Source organism: Prenolepis imparis, unplaced genomic scaffold (genome assembly GCF_030444845.1).
Source record: "Prenolepis imparis isolate NDT839.2.m4 unplaced genomic scaffold, iyPreImpa1.0 SCAF_9, whole genome shotgun sequence".
NCBI classification, from domain to species: Eukaryota; Metazoa; Arthropoda; class Insecta; order Hymenoptera; family Formicidae; genus Prenolepis; species Prenolepis imparis.
This window is the reverse complement of record NW_028141167.1, coordinates 2,853,340-2,872,099: the sequence shown is the minus strand read 5'-3', so window position 1 is coordinate 2,872,099 and position 18,760 is coordinate 2,853,340. Positions and strand designations below refer to the sequence as shown.

At 32.3% G+C, this 18,760-nt stretch overlaps 1 protein-coding gene across 1 annotated transcript in view; it reads left to right on the top strand.

The window, feature by feature from the left end:
• LOC145940548 (uncharacterized) overlaps window positions 1–18,760 on the top strand; it is a 282,334-nt gene that overhangs the window by 14,239 nt on the left and 249,335 nt on the right. The window contains exons 4-5 of the mRNA XM_083045820.1: window positions 7,035–7,224; window positions 7,367–7,408. The gene's annotated coding sequence lies outside the window, so the exon portion shown is untranslated. The remainder of the gene's footprint in view (window positions 1–7,034; window positions 7,225–7,366; window positions 7,409–18,760) is intronic.

Below are 18,760 nucleotides of genomic sequence, written 5' to 3'. Positions count from 1 at the left end.
TAATCCGACCGTAATTGACAGGCTCCGTGCCATTTTGTCTTATGTCCGCGATACGGATTAATTCGTGAGCACGAGGCACCTTGTCGCGAGATCTTCCTCTGTCTCAAAGCAACGCAAATGAAAAGAAAATAATAATATTATAATTTTTATTTTTATTTTAATTTGTATAATGCATCCATTTTGTTAATTTAATAGCATGTGAATATAGAGTCTTTTTTCGAGAAAGAAAATTCGAAACGAGTTAATGTTTATTAATATTTCTTAATATTTAACAATAAATTTCTTTTGGTAATTAACATGTGGTTAAAAATTTTGAAGAATATCTACTATAATTTTAATAATAAAATGGTATTTTTTAATCGTGTCTTGAATATTTTTAATTGTTTTAAATTAAAAAAAACATTTGTAATATATATAATTTCTTGTGATATTTTAATTAATTTTAATTAGAAGTATTTGACTCTAAAGAATTTAGTTAAAATTAGAATTTAGTAAAAATTAAAATTAACATAAAAATTTTTTAAGCATTCTGTACATGCAAGTAAAAATCTTAATGTATGTAAACATATATTAGAATAACTTTACATAATACATTTTATCAGGAGAACAAATATTGTTATTACTTAGTTGCAGCTTTAATTTTTTTTTAAAAATAGCTTAAGAAAGGTATTCACATTATTACCTTTTTATTTGCCAGGCGATAGTGAGCTATTGCGAAGATAATACGAATAAAATGATACGATATGGTTTAAATTATCCAGTCATAGAAGTAATGGAGCAATCTCAATATTATTGTTAATAAAAAATAAATGATCACTTTATGATGTTATTTTTCAATTAAAATAAAGAAAACGCTCGATATTACAAATAAAAAAAATAATTTAAAACAAATTTAAAAAATATTAAAAACAAATTATTGTTGTTGTGAGCATAATCTAACAATAATAATCCACAATTTGAAAGATGTTTAATCTGTGTAATTAGTTTTTCCGAGAATTATATTCTAATTGACATTCCATTGTGATTTCACAAAATGCGCAATATTGTCATTATGACGCCCGTTAATATAAAATAATGATTTAACTCCATTATTTATTACATCTATTTCTTAAGAATTGTATTTTTAGTCTTCAGAATAAGATAAAATTTCTTTATTATTTATTTAGGTATACTTCTTTGGATTTTTTAAGAATATTTAAATTCTTCATACCTATTAAAATTAACGTATATATAATAATTATTCTCGTAATTGTATATTTATAGTTTCTTAAAATTCTAAGTTACACAATATTTATTACGATATTAAAGAATCTAAGAATTTTTTTTTGAAAATTAAAAAATTTCGAAAATTAGAGAAAATTAAAAAATTTAAAGAATTAAAAAATAAGACAAGAAAAGACTCTATAGATTAGTAATAGTAGGTCTAGGCATTGCAACAAAATTTCTTTCCTGCATTTCTTAATTTCTGGTTAGTGACTTATTTTTGTTGTCATTAAAAGATTGTAGTATTTTTATTTGCGTATTACTTCTATCATTCATACTGTTAAAATATAAAATATTCCATATTTTATACATATGTTTATTAAACTTATTTTTTTATTTAAAAAAGAGAGATAAAACATCAATTTATATAAAATTATTTTATCATTTATCAAAATGTGACATAAAATATCGGTGTTATTTGATGATTAGTATCCGTATTTTTTAAATCTCGATAATATCAATTCGGATTCTGTCTTGATTGATTAAATGATTAAATTTGATTATCATACACAATTTTATTTTGTTTTAACAATTAACATGGGCAGTTTTTATATGAGATCAAAGATATTAACTGGATTGTGATTAATTGACATTCTCGTATCATGTGCTTTCGGAGAGTGAAGATATACTTTTTTATACTGATTAAGATTTGATATCGATACATATGTGACGGTTATGTATCTCAAAAGGTATTTATTGAACTATAAAAATAATCTTATTTGTTATATCACTACACGTAATATTTCTATTTCTTCAATTATTAATATAAATTCAGAAATTATTTCTTAAAATCATGCTTATAATTTATTCATTTTTTATAATTTTTTAATTTATTAATTTATTCATTTTATCTCGTATCTTATACAATAAGATATAAAATTTAGAATATAAAATTTTAAGGTACACTTGACATTAGAGAAATGCCTTAACAAATGAATTTATGTATATATACATATATCGATATGCACGTAAATTCATTTGTTAAGGCATTCTTCTGTTGCCGACTGTACTTTAAACTTTTATATTCTATCAATTTTATCTTATCGAAATAAATGTCTAAAAGTCTAATAAGCTACTAATAGACGTTTTTTAAACGTTTTTAAACGTCTTATAAATGTAAATTTTCATAAACGTCTTCGCGTTTTCATAAATATCTTAAAAAGGTTAAATTTGAAGGACATTGTAAAAATATATAATCGACCAAATTTTAGACGTCTACATCAACCGATCTTTTTAGTTGAAAAGTCATTGCGATTCGACGTCTTTTTAACTGATTATATATATATTTCTCACTGGCTTATTTATGTGAAATTTTAGAAGTTTCTTTGTGGTCTTCAACTTTATATAAAAATTATTACAATGTCTACGAATATATGCGACAATTGCTTCACTCACAATACTTATGATTAACTCATTAAATTGCGTTGTGTATGTGTGTGTGTGCGCGCGTGCGCGTGGTCAATTTAAAAAAAAAACTTCAATGTTAACACGCAAATCCGCATGTGATTTATTCATGAGAGTTTGTTTGTAATATCAGATTAATCCAGTTTGTAGATGCACTTATTGATTTAAGATAGTTGCACTGCAGACTATATTATCATATTTATCAACGAGGAAGATCTGTTTTCCTTAATCGCGCATTTAAACATTCGACGCATATTTATTGTTAAGTATGTGACAATTAAGTTTCAGTTTATGAAATGTGAAATTTGTTCGATTGATGCTTCAGCGATATTTTGAGGCAATGTATTGCGTGATTGACACGCTGTTTGTAGATTGTGCAATGATCAGCGGATTTCGCAGACGGCAAAGTCTTATGCAAACAATTAGGTAAAGCTCTATGAGATAGGTAATCTGAGCGATATCGTATTTGTAGTATTTGAAAGACAATGTGACGAAGAAATTCGTGGAGCAAGCTCGTGATTGATCTCAAGCCCCGAGAGGTGTGAATCAAGGTTTCTGTCTCGCGATTGGCGACGGTTATCGACACGTGAGACAGGTGAGAGTCTTGCGTGTCCCTCGATCGTGGATCGCGCGAGCGGAGCACGTGATAATACGGCGCAGCACGTTTTTGTGATAATGCTGCCGTGATCAGCGACTGATTATCACGACCGCAAGTAGTATCTTCACGATGTTCATACCGTTATCTCAATAAAAGCATGATAAGCAGTGATGGCACATTGCGCATCTGTTAATTTGTCTGCTACCAGATATTGTATTTGTAGAGAACTTAAGAAATACCGCTCGCAGGCATAAAGATCCCCAGAAATTTCCGCAGCTTTTGAGACCGTCTCGTAAGCTTAATGTAAATTTTTTTTCTGAGGAAATTATACTTCTCAGGGAATTTTTTTTCTCTGGAAATTATATTTTATACGCGAGATATATAATTACACACAATTAAGAATCACATTTCATAATAGAACAAATATTCATAATGGGAAAATTAATTAATTTAATTTAATTACTTTTTGATCATCTATGTAGATATACTTTTGCGTATTTTGTAAATTTTGAATTGTTTCCTCATCAGAAAGAAAATTAAAATTATTATTCTAAAATTACAGAATTTACTTTAAAATAATGAATTTATTTTTCCATTTTTTAAAGAATTTCAGAAACTTTTCTTTTAGATAAAAAAGTATTTAGATAAATCTTATATAAAAATGAGAAGTACTGATATTAATTTCATGTTAGTAATGTTATTTTAAATATATTTTAAAGTTATTTTAAAAATTTTTTTCTAAGGAAATTATACTTCTCAGGGAATTTTTTTTCTCTGGAAATTATATTTTATACGCGAGATATATAATTACACACAATTAAGAATCACATTTCATAATAGAACAAATATTCATAATGGGAAAATTAATTAATTTAATTTAATTACTTTTTGATCATCTATGTAGATATACTTTTGCGTATTTTGTAAATTTTGAATTGTTTCCTCATCAGAAAGAAAATTAAAATTATTATTCTAAAATTACAGAATTTACTTTAAAATAATGAATTTATTTTTCCATTTTTTAAAGAATTTCAGAAACTTTTCTTTTAGATAAAAAAGTATTTAGATAAATCTTATATAAAAATGAGAAGTACTGATATTAATTTCATGTTAGTAATGTTATTTTAAATATATTTTGTTGCTATCATTAGAGCTCAATTTGAAGCAAGAAATTTCTTTACTATAAATACGAGCGTGTCTGAAGAAAATTGCAATAGAGACAAAATTTAATTAAAAATGAAACAAGTATCTATAATTATCACTGAATTTTTTTTTTTATGAGTGCCGCGTAAATCCCGATATTATATCTTATCGCCATTATCAGTGCATATGTATTGATATATAAATAGATACAAAATAATTATTATGACTTCTATTAAAAATTAAAAATATCTAGAAGCAAAAGGAGAGATTAAGATTTATAAAACTATTAATATAATATATTATAATATTTTTTTTAAATGCTGTTTGGTCAAAATTATTTATGAAAAATATAAAATTTTTATTAAAAGTTAATTATATATAGTAACTATTATATCTATATCAGATAATAAGACTTGAATAACAGTAGATGATAAGAGAATACTTACTTGCAGCTACACAAGAAGTAAATTTATCGTTACAGTCGATAAAAACGAAACTCTGAGCATGTAAATTATTTTATAAAAAGAGGAAACAATTAAAAAAGTAGAAGAATTAAATATGATATATTATGATATATTATGAAACCTTTTTATAAATACATTTTGCGCAATAACATTAAACATTCAAGCCTTATTTAATAACATTAAACATTAAACATTCAAGCTACTTAGCGCTTATAAGTCATTCATACAAAGTATACATTATTTGTCATTTTATTTTATTTCCTTTTTATCCCCCGATTATCTGACGTTAGGTGAAGTGCATTTATTTCAAATGCAATTCTTTTTCACAACACTTAAATGCTCACAAAACGATGGCAAGGGACGAATATAAAGGCGTGTAAGAGGCTAGTAAATATTTTTAAAAATAACATAAAAATATGTTTTATTAGACAAATTTATATAATATGTTCCACGATAATATATATTTCTCACTTTTATATACTTAGTTTCTTTTGTATCAAGGAATAGGAAAAATATTAAGGAATTTTTTAATTAACTATACAATCGCTATTTCACTATCCTTAAAATTGATTAATATTGAACAAATGTATATATGTAGGCTACAGCTCATACACACCTTGTATTTATCTTAATGTTATGCATATTAAACTAATACGGTTCTGTTTAAAAAAAAGCTTGTTAAACTTAAAAATTTTCTTAATTTGACTTAAATCTGAAAAAAATAAATATACGAAAGATGTGTCTGTTGTTCAAAAACTTTAATTTTGGCTAATAACATTTTTTAATATTATTTTACATTATCAATATTTGTAACAATATCTATGTACTTGTCATTTTATGTGCCTTATTATATATATATATATATATATGAGAGTAATACGGCTGCAAGAGAGGGTGTTAAAGAAAGAGAAAGAAAAATAGGAAGAGGGCGAGGGAGAGAAGTGAAGGCAAAGTCGTATACTCGAGAAATGTGCAGGGGTCGTTGTCCGTTACGGAATGGACTGCATAACAGCCGAATGTGTTACGCTCCGCTACAGCATTATGCAAGAATCTCGGTGACGCGGAGCCGGGATACAGGATATCCGTGATCGTAGCTGCGAGATGCTGCGCCTCGTCTCGTCTAGTCTGCAACGAGATCTCGTTATCAAATGCTCTTCAGTTGAAACGGTGATGCAATACGCAAAGCCGCGTTTGCGCGCGCGAATCGTAGGATTTTTCACATGCAAGCCGGAAATGCGTCAATGATCGAATCTTTATTCGAGGACATACTATTTATTTTCCAAATCAACAGATACAATTTTTTTTTTATAATCGAGTATATTATAAAGCATTTACGAATCTTTCTAAAGATGACTCTATGCTTTTATTTCACTTCTTTGCTTTTAAATAATAATAATATAAAGTAATTAAAGAAAAGTATATAAAGACTAGAACAACACAACCGCGCGCTATGCACGCGCCATTCTTCGATTTTATATTAAGAAGAATGATATTAAAAAACAATAATATAAAGTTTGTTTAAACTCGATTAATATTTTTTGACAGAAATCAGCTGATTAAAGCGTTAATTAAATTTTAAAATAATAATATGATAAAAGTTATAAAATAGTAATATGTTGTAAATAATATGTTATAATATCTTATTCTCGATTAATATTTTTTCTTTCTAAAGCTATATATCTTTTCGAACGAATCTCCTTCGAGTTTCAATTAATTATTAATATTAAGTCATGTATGTACATAGTATCGCGCGCGCGTTATTAGAGTGAAGTTGTCGATGTTTGTAGCTTCGGCCATTACCGAAACGCCGCGAATATCAGGCAGTTGGAGCTGCGTCCCGCTGTGATTAATTAGTAAGCATAATTAAGATTAAGAATTTTAGAAACGATTTCTAACCTTTGTATTGTAATATTTATCAATCGCATATCATAATTTTAATGTTAATATGTAGTCGTAATTGTTCGAAACGCATATTTCGCGAAAAATTTGATGCAAAATCTCTTGCCCACATAACCCAACTTAATCTGTTTTCGCGGGCGCGAATGTGTTGCGATCCGTGGATATATCTATCGTTAATTCTAGCTTACATATTTATATTGTGTATGTTATAATGCGAAATAATAAGATTATTCTAATATATGTATGTATTTTATTTGTTACAGGTAGCATTGCGATTCACGCGTCGTGTCGGGAGTGCCGTGTAAAGTTTCGCGTGTCGGGAGTGCCGTGTAAAGTGTCGGGCGATCGTAATTATTCGTGTTTTCGCGAGTGCTACTAAGGCGCAATGACGATCAACCAAGAGAGGAGGAGGAGGCCCGGGGAGGCATCGGGCGACAACGGAGCAACTGTGAGGTATGCAAAATAAAAACATTTTTTCTAAATTGCATTATTTATGAGATAGTCGATCGTTTCTAGACTTTCAAAACACTCTGTATACACACACACACACACACACATATGTATGTATATACATAATTTGAATATTTTGTTTCAGATCAATGTGCTGTGTACTACAACTCTGTTATTGCGCGTGTCGGTGAGTGAGAAATTGTTTATTTTAAAACATTTTTATAGCGGTAATAAGGATATATGAAGCGTTTAATTTGGTAGAAACTCATAAATAATTAAGAGTTCTAGTTTTATTTTCAATAGTTCTCTATTGTTCTTGATAATTCAAATAAATAGTTTTGATCATTAAAGCAACGAAAATGTTTTGAGACAAATTGAGACACTGCGTGAATTTGGTGTCTCAGATTGTCTTAGGGCATTTTTGTTGATTTAATGACTAAAACTATTGTTTAAACTATCAAGAACTGTAGAACTATTGAAGATAAAGCCAGAACTCTTAATTATTTATGAGTTTCCATGAAATTATACGCCAGCTTCACACACATATTATTATTTTAAAATTTAATTAGCAAATTAATTTTATTAATATTTTTTGATAGAAATTAGCTGATAATAAAGCGTTAATTTGCTAATTAAATTTTAAAATAATATGTTGAAAATATTAAAATAGTAATATGTTTTAAATATGTTATAATACCTTATCCGCGATCAATATTTTTTGACAGAAATTAGCTGATAATTGTCAAAAATATTAATCGAATTTAAAATATTATAACATACCTTTCTGAAAACGGCATGTTAAGTCGATTCTCGCAAGTATTGTTGCATCTTTTCCGCGATGCTGATTGACTGTCTCGATTTGCATTATGCGTTATATTCGTAGCATCGAGAGGCTGTTATCGCAAGAATTAGTAGTTTGACAATTTGTTCAAAATAAAATAAAATAAAATAATATGTTATAATACTTTAAACTCGATTAATATTTTTGATAGTTATCAGTTGATTTCTATCAAAAAATATTAATCGCGAATAAGATATTATAATATATCACTTACAACATATTATTACTATATTTTAACATTTTTTACATATTATTATTTTAAAATTTAATTACCAAATTAATACTTTAATCAGCTGATTTCAAAAAATATTACAAAGCGTTAATTTGCTAATAAAATTTTAAAATAATAATATGTTAATAAAAATAAAATAGAAATATGTTGTAAATTATATATTATAATATCTTATCAGCGATTAATATTTTTTGACAAAAATCAGCTGATAACTGTCAAAAATATTAATCGAGTTTAAAGTATTATAACATATTATTTAAAACATATTATTATTTTATTTTATTTTATTTTGAACAAACTGTCAAACTGCTAACTCTCGCGCTGACAGCCTCTCGATGTTACAAATATAATGCACAACGCGAATTGAGAGAAAAGAGGCAACAATACTTGCGAGAATCGACTTAACATGTCTTTTTTAGAAAGGGATACGCGCTCTCATTTTCTTCCATATTGCGTACTCATAAACTTGAAACTCTAGACGATAGTATTTTTATAATTTACTGTTTAGTTCAGTAATGAGATTTCGCGAAAAAAAAGCAAGAAATGTAATTAAAAATCTTGTAACCGCGAGACTTTAGCAAAAAAATGTCTAAAATTAAACAACGGAAAAGCTCCTCGGCAAAATAACTTCTATGACTTTTACTTTGCGTGTAAATGCGATTATTACTTGCCAGGTAGAAATGATGCCGCGCAAGTTGTAGAATCTAAATTCGTCGTTCGCTATGCAAAATACGAGAAACGCGTGAAAGCGTTCGCGGTTCGATTTCCATCGAAAAATAGTCGAATCGTTTCGCGCGGCCCGACCGCCCGGTTGGAAGTTTCGGTACGTTATTGCTACATATGCATTTCGCGGCACCGACTAGATCCACAGTGCAGATATGCGTAAAGCTGCACGCAGCGTAGGCGACCGAGCGTTAATTGCGAAAGCAAACAATTGTTTTGCAGCGGGGGTTAAGCCCGCCACGCTCCGTCATGTCGCGTCGTGCGCGCACGAATTTTTCACGGGGCGACAACTTAGTTTCGCGCTTTGTGCATATGTCACACGCTGTATACGCATTGCAGTGAAATGCCAATGCGCGAGCAGATTTCATTGCGTGCAAAAGGCGAAAAACCACGTCACGAAACTTTCGCGTTGAATCTCGGATCTCGCCCTCTTCTCACCCTTCACGCGCGCTCTGAATATAAGCGAATATAACGCGACCGCGCAACATATATAGAGATTCTCGCCACGCCATAAAGAAGCTAATGAAGCCATCCTTGATTGTGCACTTACGCGTGAATTAAAGTTCCTTAAATATTTAAATTTGCACACGACGCGTTAAATAGCATTTTCATTTGTCTCGGATAAATTGGATCTCTGGGTAAATCAATGAAAATATTTAAATTAAATTCAGCGCGCAATTACGCTCGAGTTAAAATTAATTATTTAGAATAAAATTTTTTCTTGAAATTCATCATAGAAGAAATTAGATTATCAAATGTAAGAATAAAATTTTTTTAATTAGTCTTTTGAAACTCTTATATTATATTTTATATTCGCGTACGCTCCACGTTACAGAATAAATATAATTTAAAAATATAAAATTGTTAAGCTTTTATCTGTACTCACCAAGTTATCTTAATCACGATGTTATCTCGCAGACAGCTACCATGATTTTCTTTCACAAACTTCTCACGAGTACGAATTCTTGATAAGGAATATTGTTTTATCCACCACTACGTTGGAGAGGGTCCAATGGACGAATACTCAGGGATATATCTTGCGCGCGCTGATAAGAAACTTTGCAGCTTCTCTCACTAAAGTCGTCGAAAGATTAGAGTACAACTCACTTTGAGCTTCTGGCGAGTAGCTTTCATAAATTTCATATTTGAATATTCTTCGTTTAATATCTTTCACGAAATGTTGCTTAAAAATAAGAGATAATATTACACAACATTTTACATATATATAATATATATATATATATATATATAAGTATGTATGTATATATTTATATATCTACACACACATACATATACATATATATGTATACATATATATGTTCTAGCTGTATACACCTGGAAAACGAAGTGAACAGAGAATTTATTTTTTATCATTTGAGAAAGTTACAAATTATGTAGAAATTATATTTCGTAATATTAGACGTTGTAAAATGTAATTGTTACATTCCTCTTTTTTTTCTTGCGGATATATATATTTACTGTCTTTGCATATATGCGAACACCCTCTGATTCCGACATTTCGAAATCGGTGCTTAGGAAATAGGACGAGACTACTTCCGCGCAAAGTATAATGTGTGTCTCGTGTTGCCGGTGTCTTATTCGTAATTAATTCACCCGTAAGCCCGGATCGTAAAACCGGATTTTCTCTCTCTCTCTCTCTCTCTCTCTCTCTCTCTCTCTCTCTCTCTCTCTCTTCCTAATCTCCTTTTCACGACGAACTGGCTCTTTTAGTGAACCATCTCCTTCTGCAATTCGACCTCATACAGTTACATACTGCTACGTCGGACCAATATCCCGAGTCCTGCGGGATCTCCGGGTTGCCACTCACACGCGGAAGGATCACGCGAGTACGTGCACGCACGCACACTTGCGGGGCTCACGAGTTACAGGCGTACGTACACAGGCTACGTAATGGGGAATATGCAAACTTGGAACGCGAAGTAAACACGGACCGTAAACTGCCGTGTTAATTTCAAGGCCGGGCTCGGATAGAACCGAGACGCTCACTGTTTTAATTAACCGCAGACCCGGGGCCGCCACCGTGATATCGTGATTAAGAATTATGACGCGTAGTGGGAGTCGTCTTTACGCTCGCGCGTGTTATGCGTAGTTAACGCTGTTCCTCACAAACGTTATACCATGGGCGGCCCCGTGGAATTAAGTTGCGACTATATCGATTAAAAGTTACGACATATCCCTTCTTTCTTTACCATCGTTCTATGCGTGATGATGAAACCAACTAACGCAGTGGTTTTCAGAAACTTGCAATCTAGGAACATTCTTCGTTTACTATGCGGTAAGATGTACCATATTAGCACTAAAATGTGAAATTACCTTCGTGCATTCGCGTTAGCTACATGAATTTGAGGACAACAGCTTGCCTTCTAGGATATTTGCATAGAAATTTAATATCTAACTGAATAAATAACACCCTAACAATGCCTGCCTCTTTGGCGCAACTAAAATAGAGAAACTTAAAATCGGTATTCTTTAAATAAAAATGTCTTTTAAAATGACTCTATAGATAGATCTTATCTCTTCCTCCTGTGCTTTCTTTACATTCGTTTTTATTTCTCCTAAAAATATCAGTGTCAACAAACTGTTCTCTTTCTCGCAGAGATAGAGGATAATTTATATTTATATTTGTTACTCACCGTTTTTTTCGGACTTTATTATTCCCGCGAGATTATTTTTCGTATTTGCGTTTGAGGGATGCGGGCGCGTGTGATAATGTCGTTCTCTTTTTATTGAAATATACTACATTTGGATGATTTTTCGTGACCGCATGCTGCGCGAGCAACATTCATGGCGCCTAATAGATTCATTAATGACGGAACAGGGCAAATCTCGCGTTTTATTCAGCTGGTTGTACTCATAAATCCGGTTCGGACGTAAAATCGAAAACGTACATTTCGGACTTCTATCGCAATCACTACCACACGCATATATGTGCATGCAGCCTATTAAACCGCATTCACATAAAGAATTCGATTTAATTATATCATCTTTGCGGGATACTACTGCCGACTGCTTTCATGAACTCTAATCGTTATACGACGTTGTAAAAGATTCCATTTTTATACACCATAAAATGTTGTACGCACGATATGTTTATAAGAATCCATAATAACAGACAGAGAGACGAAGTAAAGAAAATAGATTAGAGAAAATTAATTTTATGAAAATAAAATAAAATAATTATGGAAAAAATACACTTTTCCTTCGATAAATATTCATTTGCGGTTTTATAAATCCTGCTGTGCGATAAAAAATAAAATACATTTTAATTACATACACATATACACATGATTTCTCTGTAGAAGGTTAGGTACACTTTGGTGTTTCAAAATTTAACTCTACTTTATATCTTCCTATTTGTTTTGCCATTTAATGTAATTTGTATACGTTATGCTCTCTTTGCGTACGTTTTTCACCGATATTTTTACCCGTTCTGTCAAAAAATTTGTAGCGAAACGAACTTAGAGTATGAGCTAACCGTTTTTCACGGAGTATGCTAAAGTTGTTAGATCCCAAATTGACAAAGCTCGCGGGACGATTCGATTATATCAAATAATCCAGTTAGTACTACCATTTAAAATTTTATCTTTCTTTCGATCGAGTTGGTTGGCTGGCAATAATCGATATTAAAAAAAACGAGATGGAAAAAAGCTAGAATTAACGTCACGGGAATAATCGATCATTCCGCAAAAGGACGAAAGCGGCTATAATAATTATCATTATTATTAATGGATCGGAATAACTCGAAGCGATGTCGAATCGCGGAAAAGTCGGGTATTATCGGCTGGATATCGGGCAAAGAATGTTCCTTTTCCAATTTCCAATTCTCGATTTTCTTTTCGTCAAACGCTTTGTTTCACGGAAAAAAGACAGATGGAAAAATTTTATGGATCTATATCAACAGATTATTCAAGATTTATTTTCTTGATTAAGATAATTTTTTATAAGATAATATTTAAAAAAAGAAGATTGTATATATTTTTCTTGAAGCAAGAAAAGAGAATTATACTTTCTAAGCAAAAACCGATTCTATTGGATAAAGAAAACCAAAGTGAAAAATACAATGCAGGATTTTCTGCTTTAAATCTAATTATTTTCGCACCTCTATATTTCGTAAAGATCCTACAAAGAACTGTTAGTATTTTAAGAATTATCGTGAGACGGGAATAGACAACTGAAAAGATCGACTTTGCTGCTGTGGCCCAGACAGAGATCGACAAAAGCCGCGACGTAGTCGGAAGAGTGTGATCTGTTATTCTGTCGCGAGGATCAGAACATAAAGGTCTCTGACCGTAATTCCGAAAGGACCTACGACGTAGTCTTCGTGGTAAGAGTGGGAAGATAAGAGCGGAAGTAGGAGTAATCGAGGTTGATGTAGCGACGAGGAAGGTTCTTCAGGCTCTTGGTCCACGCGTGACCTATAACTCCTGCTTCGTACGGGGGTTCAAAGGTCACGTAGTGGTTGCTTCAAGTATATCCTGAAAGCTGGCTACGTGAAAAAGAGAAAAAGAGAAAGAGAGAGAGAGAGAGAGAGAGAGAGAAAGGAGGAGGCCATCACCCTTTGAAAAAGCAAACTTTTGACCGTGACGCTTTTCTCGGCATAGAAAAGCGTCGGTCAATAGCGTTTCCGAAGAGGAATCACTTATATACCTTTTAAGCAGAATGGTTGCCACGCAACGTATTATGTCGAAGGATCGTAATAACACGTTCAGTGACATATGTATTTTTCTGTACACGTTGATATTTATTACGCACAATGGAGCGATTCATTTCGTTCGTTGACCCGAGCTTACTGAATAGCAACTCGTTTTCAATTAATTTGTAATTACTTTGACGTTAATTTCTTGCCGGTAAATGTTTTAAATATTAAAGTGCGGAAGCGCTTTTCGCATCTGAGCAATAGAATATTTTATTTTAAAAATAATCACCCGGCGCAAGTAAATATATAAATTATAAATAACGGGCGTGTTCGTCATGTTTTTCCTATACAGAATAATTAATTAATGAATGAGCACGATGCAATATATACGCGGAAAATTTAATTCAATTTTTGCCAAGTTGGATATAACCGATCAAAAGTATGAAACTTTCGCGATCGAAAAGTCAATGGTAAAATCGTAGATTCATTAGAAGGAAAATTTATTATAGAAGATACCCGAGTGCGCCGTCCCATTTCAAGTAACGTTTCTTCTTCACGATACCAACAGCAACTCCGTGAGTGCTTAAAGCTCTCTCGTGCCGCGGAAGAGCCAACCTCCAGTACACGTAAAGAGAGAACAAGGAAGAAAAAAAAAGAGTAAATGGATATATGCGAGGATGAGCGCGGATCCAAGACCGCGGATTACCGAGTCCACAAAATTGATCGTCCATATAATTAAAGGTCTTGCCGAGACGGGATTACCGTAATTGCCCATCGTCCTCGACAATATGCAAATACTCGCGATTTCTACGTTTTCCTTCTCCTCAGGTCATCTCGTGTAAGCGTTAATTAAGCGCGTGTCTTCCAGTCCATCTTCGACGATGAATAAGGGTTTCGACAAGTTGGCGAAATTAATTTCAGATCCATTTTCCTGTATCACGATATTTCATTCGCTGCGTCAAGATTTGTCATAAGTCATCATTGACAAATTGCGACAAAATTTCGTATTACGATAACACGATAACGAAAACGCTTAATTAGTGGCAAGCATTAGTGGCAATTGAATCGAATATAATTTATGTGACGTTTGAATGATATCCCCGGAGTTTGATTTATGTCAAGTTTTCCGTTGATACGATTGACTGATTCTGATTACTTATAATACTTCGAGATTAATTAATTTTGATTTCTCGATATCTTGCTTCTTCCTAGCTGTGTAGCTAGATGATAATATGTGCATAAATAGTATAAATATAAAATAACAAAGTTAGTGTGATTAATTCAATTTCGCATGATATAAAAGGATTATAGCGTCGGCAAATGTATGAAGTTTGAAAATTCGGATAATTTTGAGCATATATTACGTTTACTTTTCCTTCTGTGAATAATCGATTATTTCATCATATTTGTTAGACAGCATGACTATTCGCTTGAATTATGAAAATAGCCAATAAATTATAACAGCTCTAATGTGTGTTTGAAATTGCAAAGTTTTTTTGTCGAACAATAATTTTTTCGAAAATATAAAATAACATTATTTTTTCTGTCTATAAATTATCCATTTACATTTTCATGATAATAAATAGCGTCGCTATTACGAAAGTAACTGTCCAGATTGATTCTAACGGATAATCTTTGTATGATTAACCCTTCCTTCGCGAAGGAGCATGTCGGATGCAGGAAATGTCAAGCGAAAAGAGCTCGATGGCGTCGACTGACAGTTCTTAGTCTCGCGCGCAGATTTACGTTGATATAGAGATGCGCGCGCGCGCGAGAACCGGATATCCGAGTATTCGGATTTCCGAACGACGCCGATCCGGATTGTATTGATAGTAGTCCGGAACCGAGATCGTTGCGCAGGAAAGTAGACAGCTTCGGCCATCGAGTCGAGAGTGTATCTCATACGAAGGATCGAGGGGTGGATTTATCACGAAAATGCTTCGCTCGCAGTAATCATTTTTTTGCCGGCGACGAAACGCGCGGTAGTGACGCGTGTGACAGATTTATTGCGAGCTCGAGAGGGGAAAGGGAGAGGTATTTCGCGTTGCAGTTATTAACCTGGACTGCGTGTTCGCGTATAATAATAGCAAACATATTTTACAATTTATTCTGTTGTGGGATTTATGGTAATTTATTGGCGGGTTCGGGGTGCGTTATTTATTATTGTTTCGCCTATTACGTGTATGTGTGGGAAATGTTGGCGATATTTCAATAGCATATTAACGACGCAATATTGTGTTTTAAAAATTTGTAGAGACCTAGCGCAGTGACGGAATTTTTACTTTCCATATTTTTTATGCTCTAAATTCTCTATAATATAACTTATCCTTTTTTATGATGTCCATTTTTTAAAATTCTCTATAACATACATACATACAAGTATATATTTTTATTTTCCACATTTTTACAATTTCTAGCTTTTAAAAGTTCCATGGTACATTTTACGTTTTTCACTAAACATCAACGATTGAAAATGATATGTACATTCTTCCGCAAAGTTGCTACTATTGAATATCCACGAAGCTAGCTTAGCAAGTTAGGAATTACGATTCAATCTCTTGTTCAGTCTCTCGCATTAAGACGTAAGGCGCATCTCGGCGCTCTTGAGGAAGTCGCAGACACGAGCATGATGAAGTTCATTGACCCAATCCATAATTAACCGTGCATACGAAATTCCCGGGGACAATGTGTGCGCTTGAAGGGTCGCGCTGGCATAATGTAGACCCGTACCTTTGATTCGAGCGAGTAAGATCAAGACGAGCGAGCCTTCCCCGGGAAACTCAACGCTGACGTCCCTTAAATGTGCGCGCGCGCGCGCCGTCCCGCTCGGGTGCATTCTATGTAAATAGTAATCCAGTTTGCTCAAGGATCAGCAACCCTCAGATTCGAGAGCTTTGGCCGACGGAGGTTTCCGTCTTTGCGCCTTCGTCCTTGATCCTTCCGGCTTACCCCACGAGTCTGGTACCGCCTTATCGTAACTTCTCACTCTCTCCTTCTCTCTCCTCTCTGACATACGGAACTGTTGGCCCGCTACGGAAAAGCTTGTACAGGATGTCCAATAATAATCGCCACACCTTTCGTGTGCAGGTAGATCGTTAAATCGAATAGAATATAAGTCCTCTATCGTTTTGCGATCTTATCGTTAATCTTCTCTCTTTTCGCGAGTGCTTATATTCGCGATTTTTTAAAATTAATTTCTTATTAATTGTTGCGAGAACATCGCAAAACGGTAGACGATTTTCCAATTCGCTTTAATCTGCTCTACATACGAGAGATGCGGATTATTAATGAATATACGCGAAATATTAAATTATATAAGTATGTTAGAGATTAATTATATTTATTAAATAATAGATATGTTACGGAGCTTATTGTTATGTGAAATATTCGATTCTATGAATATATATGTGTGTGTATATATACATATTACAATTATTTAAACTCAATAGAAAGCAGTTGGTTTTTTGGTACTTGAGAAAAGAAAAGAAATTTTAGGTCTAATTATACGAAGCGTTCTTCACCGGGCTTGGCCGCATACTGTGGCCTGTGGCTCGGCTCTCGGCCTCGGGGCCTCGGCTTCATTCTTGGCTGTGAAATTAGGTTTTGCCGTCAGTTAGCGACACCGCTGCGCAAAATATTGCGGTCGGTGGTGGGGATTAGTCTTACGCAAGACGTGCAGCGTAGTAGATGCATGAGACGCTCGAGTCTAATGGAAAGGATAGAAAGAGAGAGACGTTGGGTCTCGTCAGTCGAGGCTCTTCTCCGGGCTCGGTTCATTCTTGGCTGTGAAGTTAGGTTTCGCCGTCAGGTGGCGACACCGTGCAGAGTCTTGCGGTCAGCGATTAGTCTCGCGCGAGATGAGACATGCAGTGTGATGGATATATGGAAACGCGCGAGCCTAATGGAAGCGCAGGTATTTTGATTGAAAGATTCTTATAGAAAATTCCATTTTTCTGTTCGTATTTTTTGTTAAAGATTTAAATATTGAATTTTTATGTATTGCATAATTAATTAATATATTTTTATGTATACATTATAATTTTTAATACTTTATTATCTAAGAATAATATATCTTCGCTTCGCACGCGTAATTATATATATTTGCTTAGATTAAACGAAATGAGAAATATATATATATAAATTTTAAATATATAATATAATATATTAAGAGACAACTCTGACTTAGGTACAGCAAGACAATAAAATTTAATTTAAATAAAAAGCGATTAAAAGCGATTGTGTAGAACGTTGAGATTGGGTCGGCTTTGATGTTTCGGTTGAGTAAGTGGCTGGACTTAATCGTTTTCTCACAGACGTCTCGTTCCAAGTTTCAAAAAGTCCTAAGAAAAGATTTGCACTGTTTGGAAGGTTGAGCACGGTCGAGGGACATTTCGTCGGTAGACTTTGCGGCGAAACACTTTCATTAGGATGGAAACTTAATTAAGGTGCCCTCAGGGTCGAAGAACTCTGTAACTTGCTTGCAACGAATCAATTTTGTTCTGAAATGTCAACGCGACTAAAATTGATCAATTCTACGAGATATCACTTCTCGAGAGAACTATTTATAAAAATAAATTAGTCAAATTTACAATTTTTTTATCCTTTAAGATTAATTACACCAGTACCATTAAACTTTAGAAAATTTCAATAAATAAGTTTATTTTTAATTTTTTTTTTCAGTTAATTAATTAATTCTTCTTTCTCTTTATTTTTCTTACTTTATATTATATTTATAGTTAGATTTACATAATAAATATGTGATTTTTTATTTTAAATTGTGTACTAATTATTGATTTAAATTATGGATATAACTGTTTTCTGCGTATTTTTATTATGAAAATTTTAGAAAACTTTAGAAAATTTCAATAAATAAGTTTATTTTTAATTTTTTTTTCAGTTAATTAATTAATTCTTCTTTCTCTTTATTTTTCTTACTTTATATTATATTTATAGTTAGATTTACATAATAAATATGTGATTTTTTATTTTAAATTGTGTACTAATTATTGATTTAAATTATGGATATAACTGTTTTCTGCGTATTTTTATTATGAAAATTTATCAATCGAGGACTGCATGTATATAT